We start from the raw sequence: 11,956 nt of genomic DNA on the forward strand, positions 1-11,956 counted from the left end.
GGTCGTCCAGCTGTTTGTTGGTAGACTCCATGAACATTTGTATGAAGCTTTTAAAAGTTATTTTCCTGCTGAACTATCATTCCTTCATAGAAAACATTCTGCTTCTCCAAGAGCTCACGTACTCGCCCAGCAGAGATGTGATCCTCGTTGGGTAATATTTGGTTGATGTGTTGATCAATGAGATTACAACCTATTTTCAGCCATTCAAAAAGACAACCAAAACTTTGTTGAATTCCCAATGAGTTATCGCTGTGCTTTCAACCATTTCAAAGCACAACAAAGTTAAAATGGCAATACAATGTCAGATATTTTGTTTATTTATACAACAACTTAATGTATTATCAGTCACTACGCTTCATCTAATAGCATAACCGAATTACCTGGACTGCAATTGAGATTATTAATACATGGTGCAAGTGATCAATGTCATTCGAGATTCTGCACAGATTATTATAGCAATTGTGGAGATCTGCATAGACCTGAGACCTTTGCATGCTATCTTGAAGATGCACGATTTCTATGATTACACAATAAGACATTTATTGTTACAGTAACCATGGATGTGTTACTCATTTTATCGTTGAATAAATACTGTTACATTAGTTTGTAAAATAGCCTTAATTTTAACTTTGTTCATTAAATATCAGTGCGACGGCTAAGGCACAGTAATTTCTCTGATCAAAACAGACTGATTCTGAAAGAAATTGCACAAATACATTTTTAACAAAGCACACCTGTTAATTGAAATGCATCCCACGTGACTACCTCATGAAGCTGGTTGAGAGAATGCCAAGAGTGTGCAAAGCTGTCATCAAGGCAAAGGGTGGCTACTTTGAAGAATTTCAAATATACATTATATTTTGATTTGTTTAGCACTTTTTTGGTGACTACATGATTCCATATGTGCTATTTCATAGTTTGTATATCTTCACTATTATTCTACAATGTACAAAACAGTAGAAATAAAGGAAAACCCTGGAATGAGTATGTGTGTCCAAACTTTTGACTTGTTTTTATTTATTTTATTTAACTAGGTAAGTCAGTTAAGAACAAATTCTTATTTCAAATGGCGGCCTACCCCGGCCAAACCCTAATGATGCTGGGTCAATTGCGCGCCCCCCTATGGGACTACAATCATGGCCGGTTGTGATACAGCCTGGAATCAAACCAGGGTCTGTAGCGGCGCCACGGACATAATTTGCTAATAAATTCATCAAAAATCCTACAATGTGATTTTTTTTCTCATTTTGTGTCATACTTGAAGTGTACCTATGATGAAAATTACAGGCCTGTCTCATCTTTTTAAGTGGGAGAATTTGCACAATTGGTGGCTGACTAAATACGTTTTGCCCCACTGTAGATCTATAGGGGTCCCGTCATATAGCTAAATACTACTCAATCTATCTCCGAGAATTACTGCTCCGTATGTGCCAAAAATAAATCTCCCCAGCATGCTCCAGCAGGGAACCTATTTCCCCTTCCCATGCCTCAGGGTCCCTGTTGTCATTTATCCATTGATTTTGTCACTGATCTCCCCTCTGATGATTTCACCACTATTTTGGTGGTTGTGGATAGATTCTCCAAATCCTGTTGTTTGATCCCACTCTCTGGTATCCCTACTGCTCTCCAGGTCGCTGAGGCACTGTTCCAGCAGGTCTTCCGGCATTATGACTTTCCGGAGGACATCGCCTCTGACCGTGGCCTCCTAATCACATCGCGGAATGGAGAGCCTTAATGGAGAAGCTCTGGGTTATGGTCAGCCTCACTTCCGGGTAGGTGGAGAGGATGGACCAGAAGCTGGGGAGGTTCCCAAGGAGCCACTGACAAAATCGGCAGGGGGAGTGGGCCCGATTTCTTCTCTGGGCGGAGTACATCCAGAATTCATTACGTCACTCCTCCACCGGGCTGACTCCCTTCTAGTCTGTTCTGGGTTATCAGCCGGTCCTGTCTCCGTGGACCCCAGGCCAGACTGAAGCTGCTGCGGTGGATGAGTGGTTCACATCAGAAAGAGCAAGCGGATCATCACGGCAGGGAGGCTCCCATGTTCCATCCTGGTGTCTGGCTCTCCACCAGGAACCTCCCACTCCGCCTGCCCTACAAGAAGCTGAGCCCCCAGTTTGTGGGGCCGTTCAAGGTTCTCTGGACGGTCAACAAGGTGACTCATAGATTACAGCTCCCCAGTGACTACCGTCTCTCACCTTCATTTCATGTCTCCCTTCTCATGCCGGTGGTTCTTGCTCCTCTGGTTGAGGCTGTCCCCCACGACAGCCCTCCGCCTCCCCTGAACGTCGAGGGAGGTCCCGCCTATGCTGTCAGATTCCTACTGGACTCCCGACTTCATGGAGGTAAGCTCCAGTACCTGGTTGACTGGTAGGGGTACGGTCCAGAGAAGCGGTGTTGGAATCCGGTGATGGACATTTTGGATCCCAACATCATCCGTGATTTACACCTTTGCCATCCAGACTGGCCAGCTCCTTGTCCTCGGGGCCGTCCCTTAGCCGGCGTTGACCTGATCAGGAGCCACGCGTCGGGGGGGTACTGTCATGTCTACTCCCGCTTCCCCTATATGACTGACGGTTTACTAATCACTGGCACTGACAACCTTAATTACGCACAAGTGGCACCATCGTTACTCGGATTGGTGCTTCATCATGAGACAGTCCTGGACTCCATCACATCAGTGATTACCTCCCCTGTATCTATCACTCCCTTGGTTTCATTCCCCAGGCAGTATTGGTTATATGTTTCATGTCCATACGCTACTCTTGTTTTGTATTGTTAGATGTTCATTGCATTATTAAACTCACCACCACTCACCGCTTCTCGACTCCGTTTCACAAAGATTGAAACTCTAGGCCTATATGTATTATTTTTTTTAAATCCTGGTTTGAATTTTAACAATAGCTATTTATGACTTCCCAAATGCTATACAGACCTGAATAGCAGTGTTGATGATATATGGTTCCATTTGATTTGCTCTGTTAAACCTACCCTTTGGAATGACATTGAAAGCAGCAGCGGATTTATTAAGTGGAGACTTCTCAATAGTCATTCTCACAATAGAACATTGGTAACAGTCAGTGACAAATATCAAAGCTGAGCAGGACTGGTATTGGTTAAAACCCTGGATGAGAGACCAAATGCATAGCTGTAGATAAATCCTCTCTCTAGGTGCTGCCCAGCCTACAGTTACTTTTTCTTATAGTGGAGATTAAGTTGAAGATTGTATTGTGTCATTGTTTCAAAGTTACAAATTCAACATGTTTTATACAATATGTTTTATATCTATGATCACTCAACTACACAGCTGATGCCTGCTGGACTGTTCATTAACATGGTACTTCATTTTGTTTATCTGTCGGCCCCAGCCTCGAACTCAGTGTGTAGCTAACTGACCCTCTCTGCCCGTTCATCGCCATTTACCCGTTGTTCTTGTCTTAACTGTTTACCCGTTGTTGTCTTAGCTCTCCCAATCAACACCTGTGTTTGCTTTATGCCTCTCCCTAATGTCAAAATACCTTGTAAACTGTTGTTTAGGCTATCTCTCATTGTTTTATTTCACTGCGGAGACCCTAGTCCCGCTCAACATGCCCCAGAGAGCTCCTTTGTCCCACGCCCCAAACACGCGGAGACAACACCAAGCTTAACTGGCGCCTCCAGAGATGCAACCTCTCTCATAGTCACTCAATGCCTAGGTTTACTTCTACTGCACTTGCACCCTACCCTACCCGTGTCTGTACATTATGCCCTGAATCTATTCTACCACGCCCAGATATCTGCTCCTTTTATTCTCTGTTCCCAATGCACTAGATGACCAGTTCTTATAGCCTTTAGGCATACCCTCATCCTACTCCTCTGTTCCTCTGGTGATTTAGAGGTTAACCCAGGCCCTGTGTGTCCCTGAGCGCTCTCATTTGTTGACTTCTGTAACCATAAAAGCCTTGGGTTCAACACCATAGTACCCTCCAAGCTCGTCATCAAGCTCGAGAACCTGGGTCTCGACCCCGCCCTGTGCAACTGGGTACTGGACTTCCTGACGGGCCGCCCCCAGGTGGTGAGGGTAGGCAACAACATCTCCTCCCCGCTGATCCTCAACACGGGGGCCCCACAAGGGTGCGTTCTGAGCCCTCTCCTGTACTCCCTGTTCACCCACGACTGCATGGCCACGCACGCCTCCAACTCAATCATCAAGTTTGCGGACGACACAACAGTGGTAGGCTTGATTACCAACAATGACGAGACGGCCTACAGGGAGGAGGTGAGGGCCCTCGGAGTGGTGTCAGGAAAATAACCTCGAACTCAACGTAAACAAAACTAAGGAGATGATTGTGGACTTCAGGAAACAGCAGAGGGAACACCCCCCTATCCACATCGATGGAATAGTAGTGGAGAGGGTAGCAAGTTTTAAGTTCCTCGGCATACACATCACAGACAAACTGAATTGGTCCACTCACACAGACAGCGTCGTGAAGAAGGCGCAGCAGCGTCTCTTCAACCTCAGGAGGCTGAAGAAATTCGGCTTGTCACCAAAAGCACTCACAAACTTCTACAGATGCACAATCGAGAGCATCCTGACGGGCTGTATCACCGCCTGGTACGGCAACTGCTCCGCCCTCAACCGTAAGGCTCTCCAGAGGGTAGTGAGGTCTGCACAACGCATCACCGGGGGCAAACTACCTGCCCTCCAGGACATCTACACCACCCGATGTTACAGGAAGGCCATAAAGATCATCAAGGACATCAACCACCCGAGCCACTGCCTTGTTCACCCCGCTATCATCCAGAAGGCGAGGTCAGTACAGGTGCATCAAAGCTGGGACCGAGAGACTGAAAAACAGCTTCTATCTCAAGGCCATCAGACTGTTAAACAGCCACCACTAACATTGAGTGGCTGCTGCCAACACACTGACATTGACACTGACCCAACTCCAGCCACTTTAATAATGGGAATTGATGGGAAATTATGTAAATATATCACTAGCCACTTTAAACAATGCTACCTTATATAATGTTACTTACCCTACATTATTCATCTCATATGCATACGTATATACTGTACTCTGTATCATCGACTGCATCCTTATGTAATACATGTGTCACTAGCCACTTTAACTATGCCACTTTGTTTACTTTGTCTACATACTCATCTCATATGCCCTATACCATCACTCATTCATATATCCTTATGTACATATTCTTTATCCCCTTACACTGTGTATACGACAGTAGTTTTTAAATTGTTAGGTAGATTACTTGTTGGTTATTACTGCATTGTCGGAACTAGAAGCACAAGCATTTCGCTACACTCGCATTAACATCTGCTAACCATGTGTATGCGACAAATAAAAATTTGATTTGATTTGATTTGATTTGATTTTCATGCATAGTAACATCAGAAGCCTCCTCCCTAAGTTTGTTTTATTCACTGCTTTAGCACACTCCGCCAACCCTGATGTCCAAGTTGTGTCTGAATCCTGGCTTAGGAAGGCCACCAAAAATTCAGAAATTTTCATCCCCAAATACAACATTTTCCAGGTCTATGCCCAAACTGTTCGAGCTTCTACTTTTAATATTCCATCTCGCCAGAAATAAGTCCCTCACTGTTAGCACTTTTACAGACCCCCCTCAGCTCCCAGCTGTGCCCTGGACCCTATATGCGAATTGATTGCCCCCCATCTAATGTCAGAGTTCATATTGTTAGATATGACCTAAACTGGGTAAGCTTAACACCCCGGCCGTCCTACAATCTAAGCTAGATGCCCTTAATCTCACACAAATTATCAAGGAACCTACCAGGAACAACCCCAAATCCGTAAACATGGGGAACGTTATTGATATCATCCTGACCAACTTGTCCTTTAAATACACCTCTGCTGTCTTCAACCAGGATCTCAGCAATCACTGCCTCATTGCCTGCGTCCGTAATGGGTCCTAAAACACTTCAGCGAGCAGGCCTTTCTAATAGACCTGGCCCGGGTATCGTGGAAGGATATTGACATAATGCCGTCAGTAGAGGATGCCTGGTTGTTCTTTAAAAGTGCTTTCCTCACCATCTTAAATAAGCATGTCCCTTTCAAAAAATTTAGAACTAAGAACAGACATAGCTCTTGGTTCACTCCAGACTTGACTGCCCTTGACCAGCACAAAAACATCCTGTGGCGCACTGCACAAGCATTGAATAGTCCCCGCAATATGTTGGGCGAGTTGGAACCGGTGTATTTCTGAATCAAGGGCTCCAAATAAATGGACATTTTGGGGATATAAAGAAGGAATTTATCGAACAAAATGACCATTCATTGTGTCACTGAGACATCTGGGATTGCAAAAAGATGAATATCTTCAAAGGTAAGTCATTTATTTTATTATTTTATTAATTTTCTTGGTAGATAGCGTGATCTACAGCTTATCATAAGGTACTCTACCTGAGGCGAGCAATAGCTTGAGAATTCTTTAATATTAGACATTGCGCACCAGCTGTTATTGACAAAAAGACCTACGCTGATACAAGGATGATTCAACCAGTTTGTGCCCAGTGGGTGGGGTTAATGGCTGTTCTGGTAAATGACACCCGTTATTGTTATAAAGTAGGAATCTGACAGAATCTTAGCTAGTAAACGGACAATCTATGGACCATTTAAAAAACATATTGTGCTCACCAATATGTGCGAGTGTGTATGTGTTTGTCTTTCATGCATAGCTGATCTGAAGACCTAAACCTTCAAACATGCAAACATGATGTTACATTAATATATTTGCCCAAATCTTTCATCTTCTCTTCTGGCAGTGGTGTTGTTCACTATGTGTTGTTGAGTCATAGTCCCACACTTGCGTAATATTCTCTCCCAGTCTGCCATGCAAGCAGACTTGACCCAATAATAAGCCCAGTTCAAACTGCCTCAGCTCTGCTCTGTTTGGAACTACAGAACCGAACAATGTGTTTCAGCATGCAGAACAACAACACATTGTTTACACAACAACGATGGTGGCCCGGTTCTGATCTGTCTGGAGGGGTGGTTAACTGAACTGGTACCTACAATCTTCAATAACTTGAGGACTAGTTCCACTCATAAAATACTGATCTCTGTGCAGTAACATTGTAAGTGACGAGTATATATTTGTTTTCGCATTCTACTTCAAGGTCTAGATATATCTTAAGTGTAAATCACATGATCAGCACACAGCCTGCTGGTCCATGCCAGGAGAGGTCTCAAATTTAACACATTAGCAAGGGAGGTGTGTAGGCTAGAGACAGACTGTCCTAAGTGTTTTCAGGGGAGTATGAGTGTGTGCGTGTGTGTGTGTGTGTGCGTGTGTGGGTTTGTGTGTGTGGGTGGGTGTCCTAAGTATTTTCAGGGGAGTGTGCTTGTGTGCGCGTGTGTGCGTGTGTGCGTGCATGTGCGTGTGTGTGTGTGTGCGTGTGTGTGTGGGTGTCCTAAGTATTTTAGGGAAGTGTGGTCTTGGTGAGTGGCCAACAGTCTGAGATCAAAGGATTAAAAGGACCGGTTGTCACTATGACAGCTGTAGCAGTTTGGATATCCACTTGACCGGGCAGAGACACTGTAATAAAATTTATGAACAGAAAAAGAGCTAGAAAGAGAGGGAGAGAGAGAGAGAGACGGATGAGCAAACAAACAAATGGACGGACTGAAGGAGAGACAGACAGAGAGACAGAGAATGAGAGGGATAGAGAGATGGGGACGGAGATAGGGAGAGACAGAGAATGAGAAGGATAGAGAGATGAGGACGGAGATAGGGAGAGACTGACAGAAAGAGAGACAGAGAATGAGAGGGATAGAGAGATGGGGACAGAGATAGGGAGATACAGAGAATGAGAAGGATAGAGAGATGAGGACGGAGATAGGGAGAGACTGACAGAAAGAGAGACAGAGAATGAGAGGGATAGAGAGATGGGGACAGAGATAGGGAGACAGAGAATGAGAGATAGAGAATGAGAGGGATAGAGAGATGAGGATGGAGATAGGGAGAGACAGAGAATGAGAGATAGAGAATGAGAGGGATAGAGAGATGGGGACGGAGATAGGGAGAGACAGAATGAGAGATAGAGAATGAGAGGGATAGAGAGATGAGGATGGAGATAGGGAGAGACAGAGAATGAGAGACAGAGAATGAGAGATAGAGAATGAGAGGGATAGAGAGATGAGGATGGAGATAGGGAACGACAGAGCTGGCAAATATTCAGTGATATGATCTGACAGCACCTCTGCAGAGGTTTCCAGACAAATGCTACAATGCTGTTGAACTATACTATTCCTCCACTCCTCATCTCTTTTCTGCTCTTCCTTTCCCCTCTTCTTCCATCCAACATCTGATCCCTCTGACACCTCTCACCACTCTCCATGTGCTCCACTACGACTGGAAATATATACCTCACTGATCAATACCACTCGCTCTCTCTTCCCTGATTTTCCTTTCTCTCTTTTTTTCTGTTCAATGTATCCTATGTGTTCTTTCTCTCTCACTCTCCGTTTCAAAAGTTTGAAGAGAGTTCAACTGACAGAGTCAAAAGTCATTGAGTGCTCCCAGCCCACCCCATAGCCTCCACTTTGCCCACTGCCTCTCTGCCCCCATGCCTCTCCACTCTGGTCGTCCAGACCTCCAGGGCCCCAGCCCATCTACGTGACCCACCCGAGGCTGTCCCTGGCTGGGCAGGAGCATGGTAGAGACAGGGGGACAGATGGAGGCATCTGAGGCTCTAATCTCTGCCTGGTGGGGAGGTTTCTTCATGGCTATCTTAGTCACTGTGCCAACATCTAAAGGCCAACAACAAACTCAGATACACCACACACAATACAGCACAGAGAAGCCACTGACTTTACAATAGCAATGAATCCAGATAAGTATGTGTGTCTGCCTGTATAGATAATTATCTAGCTAGCTAATAATCTGTCTATCTATTACTGTACTTTCCAGCATAAGTTATAGAGAGATGGTCAGCTGTGTTGCTGTGTAGAATTAGTACATGTGACCAATTGGAAAACTGATTAAAAGGCTAAAGGTCAATGAAGTGTGGCACCAAACTGTTGAGAATGGAATATCAGTTACCCAGACATACTGTACACACACTGCTACTCCCAAGGGAAATACAAGGACGCCAGCAGCAACATGAGACTACACACACACACACACACACACACACACAATACAGGTTGACATGGGAGTGAAAATGCATTGCTGTCCCGTCCTGTCTTGAAATTGTTTTCCCCGTACTGTCCTGATTCCGCAACATTTCTAAAACCAAATAACTTTCCTGTACCGTCCCAATAAAATTCCCTCCCATTCTGTCCCGTGCTAGTTTTTACGTGCAGAAGTCAGAAATAATTTGCTCCATTAGCTGCTCGTAGCTAAGTAGTGACTGGCTGCCACTGGAGTGTGGAGTGACAGTGAGCCAGCGGAGGGTGGAAATGGCCTACACACAGTTTCTTTAATGAAATCCTCCATACATTACATATTTCTAACCCTCCACCCCAAAAAACACTCTGTTTATAACTATTCCTGTACTGCCTGTTTCTGTGGAGTGTCGATCCTGTCCTGTCCTGACTCTAGAACTTGACTCCCATTCCTGACGAAATCCTGAACCACCCACAAGACCCATGTGAGTCCTATTCCCATGTCAACCTCTAACACACACACACACACAGTCTGCAACCCAATCTCCAAATAAAAGCCAACACATGGCGTAACTGCAGTAACAGTATTACGCCATCGAGGGGAGTTGCCATGTTTTAACTGTCACAGAAGGAAGTCATGGCTTGATGCTTTAATTATGCCATTTGGTACTGTATCTTAGTTGTCTGTCATACTACGTAAAATTGAAACTAAAATGTATGTTTAGGCATTCATTCTGAATGGTTAAGGTTAGGGGAAAGGTTTAAAACAAAAAAGAGCTGGAGTCTACGGCTTTCACGACCATCCCCCATCCACAACACCCCAGCAAGCCGCCAGCCTGCTCACGTTGTCCCTAGTGGACGACATAGCGTCCATATTTCTCCAAATCCAAACGTAATCTGGCATCTGCAGAATTGGCACCTCCCGATTTATTCCGTAGGAGAATAGGCTGTCTGGCACATTTCACTGGTGGGGATCATAAGAGTATGACCTCAAATGCCTCTGTCAAGTGTTCTTTAAAAGGCCTATCCAATTGCACACAATTGAAATCAAATACAAATGGCGAGATGAATACAAGCTGGTACACAGAACACAGCTCATAATCCATATAAAATTAAATCCATATACTGTATATCATGCTTACATAAATTACATTCCAACATGTGGAAAGACAGTAATCGAGACGTTTGTTTTTAGGGTCAATCTGAATCCAGTGTGAAAGGACCATTGTCTCTGATCTAATCCTGACTTTATTTACAGGCCTGGGTATGAACCCAGCGCTAACCATGGTTACCTCACACTGCCTGGAAACACACACAGGGATGAGGTAGAGCAATGCTCTCCACAGGGTTCTCCAACCCTGTTCCTGGAGAGCCACCTAATTCTAATAATTATCTAGTTGATAAACTGAATCAGGTCACTTACAACTGGGATTGGAGCAAAAACCTGTTATGCAGGTGAATGAGGACCCAAAAGAAACTTAACAGAAACAGAGTCTTTATTCCAGTCTTTAACAAAAACGATAATCCTTAATGCCAAAACAGGAAAACTGAAATCCTCTAGTCAGTAGAGGGGAACAACTGGAGATGCGACCACAGACTGCAGGTCGCTTCGGGAAGTCCCAGGCCGTAGCTGATCTAGACACCTGCTCACACGCAGCATCTGAAGAAGGCAAAAACACGACAGGGCGGAACAAGGACACAGAACAGCAAACATCAAACAAGGATCCGACAAGGACAGAAGCGGAAAACAGAGGGAGAAATAGGGACTCTAATCAGAGGGCAAAATAGGGGACAGGTGTGAAAGAGTAAATGAGGTAGTTAGGAGAATGAGGAACAGCTGGGAGCAGGAACGGAACGATAGAGAGAGAGAGCGAGAGAGGGAGAGAGGGAGGGGGAGAGAGAGGGATAGAAAGAGGGAAAGAACCTAATAAGACCAGCAGGGGGAAACGAATAGAAGGGGAAGCACAGGGACAAGACATGACAATCAATGACAAAACATGACAGTACCCCCCCACTCACCGAGCGCCTCCTGGCGAACTCGAGGAGGAACCCTGGCGGCAACGGAGGAAATCATTGATCAACAAACGGTCCAGCACGTCCCGAGAAAGAACCCAACTCCTCTCCTCAGGACCGTAACGGGAGACGATGAAGAGGGAATCTAGGGCTATTACTCTTATAAAAATGAGACACGGGTAGAGAACTGTAAGCGTTAGAGCAATCAGGACCAAACAGGCCAGGAGAGTAACAACTAGGGACAGACTGAGACACAGCAAGGCTAAGACCAGGAACAGGAGAGAGGCGGTGGCTGTGGACAGACTGAGACACAGCAAGTGCAGGAGCAGGACCAGGAGAGATGCGGTGGCAGGGGACAGACTGAGACACAGCAAGGGCAGGAGAGATGCGGTGGCTGGGGACAGACTGAGACCCAGCAAGGCCAGGAGCAGAAGCAGAAAAAAAGTTACCGGACTTATTCTGTGCGCAGTCCGAACAAGCAGCCACGAAACGGCGCGTGTCACGCTCCTGAGTAGGCCACCAAAACCGCTGGCGAATAGAAGCAAGCGTACCCCGAACACCAGGGTGGCCAGCTAACTTGGCAGAGTGAGCCCACTGAAGAACAGCCAGACGAGTAGAGACAGGAACGAAAAGAAGGTTACTAGGACAAGCGCGCGGCGACGGAGTGTGAGTGAGTGCTTGCTTGACCTGTCTCTCAATTCCCCAGACATTCAACCCGACAACACGCCCCTCAGGGAGAATCCCCTCGGGGTCGGTAGACGCTACAGAAGAACTGAAGAGACGGAATAAAGCATCAGGCTTGGTGTTCTTAGTAC

Source organism: Oncorhynchus gorbuscha, linkage group LG01, assembly GCF_021184085.1.
Source record: "Oncorhynchus gorbuscha isolate QuinsamMale2020 ecotype Even-year linkage group LG01, OgorEven_v1.0, whole genome shotgun sequence".
In the NCBI taxonomy this organism is placed as follows: Eukaryota; Metazoa; Chordata; class Actinopteri; order Salmoniformes; family Salmonidae; genus Oncorhynchus; species Oncorhynchus gorbuscha.